This window comes from Charadrius vociferus, unplaced genomic scaffold, assembly GCF_000708025.1.
Source record: "Charadrius vociferus isolate BGI_N301 unplaced genomic scaffold, ASM70802v2 scaffold1778, whole genome shotgun sequence".
Taxonomy (NCBI): Eukaryota; Metazoa; Chordata; class Aves; order Charadriiformes; family Charadriidae; genus Charadrius; species Charadrius vociferus.
Window position 1 is genome coordinate 46,610 of NW_009649501.1, and position 859 is coordinate 47,468.

Sequence of the window (859 nt, forward strand, 5' to 3'; positions counted from 1 at the left end):
CAGGGACCCCCCAGCCCCAGCTGGCAGCAGGGGAGGCTCAGCCCTGCCTTCCCCGGGGGGGGACCAGCCCCTCTCCTCCGGCAGAGCTATTAAACCCCCGAGCTGGTCCCGCCATGTCCCCAAGGAGGGACAGCTGCCACCAACAACCGCCCCACAAGCCGGGGCAAATATATGGGGCAGGAAGAACCCCAAGTCGGGCAATCCCAGGCAGCCACCGTCTTGCCAGCTGGTGTCTGCGGGGGGGATTTTAGGTACAGGGACCAGCCAGGAGCCGCTGGAGCTCATTGCTGCTGGGACCTGGCCCTACTGGGTTTGACTGGCCTGGGAGGGTCAGGCCAGCACAGCCGCGACAGTAAAACCAGCGATAACCATGACAGCACGGCAGCGACAGCGATTCTGATGGGGAAGAGCTGGTGTGCCTGGAACTTCTAAAGTTCTTAGCAGCTGTTCCTCAGATGTCTTCTGGCCTGTTGGCCTCACAGATTTCCCCATCTCCTTGGGAGGACTAAGGACTCTGAATCGGGTCTGCAAAAGAACATTTGAAGACCCGTTTGCCCACAAATCTTGATCCAGTGGGGATCAGGTCCGGCAGGTCGGGGTGGAGGGAAGGAAGAGATGCTCTCTGAGGCTCGAGCAGTGCGCGGGCTGGAAGGCTGAGAGGGAGCAGTCCCTGCAGCCTCATCGCGTTTCTCTTTCACGCTCAGGGCTTCTTTCTCCATCACAGCCTGAGTTTGAAGGGAGCAAAAGCCGCAGCTCCCCAGGGCAGGGCATGATGCCTTGAACTGGACCCATTCCGGGCACAGCGGCTGCGTTCCCTCGGGGCGATTCCCCCCGGAGAGAGCAGGATGGCTCCCCGGAA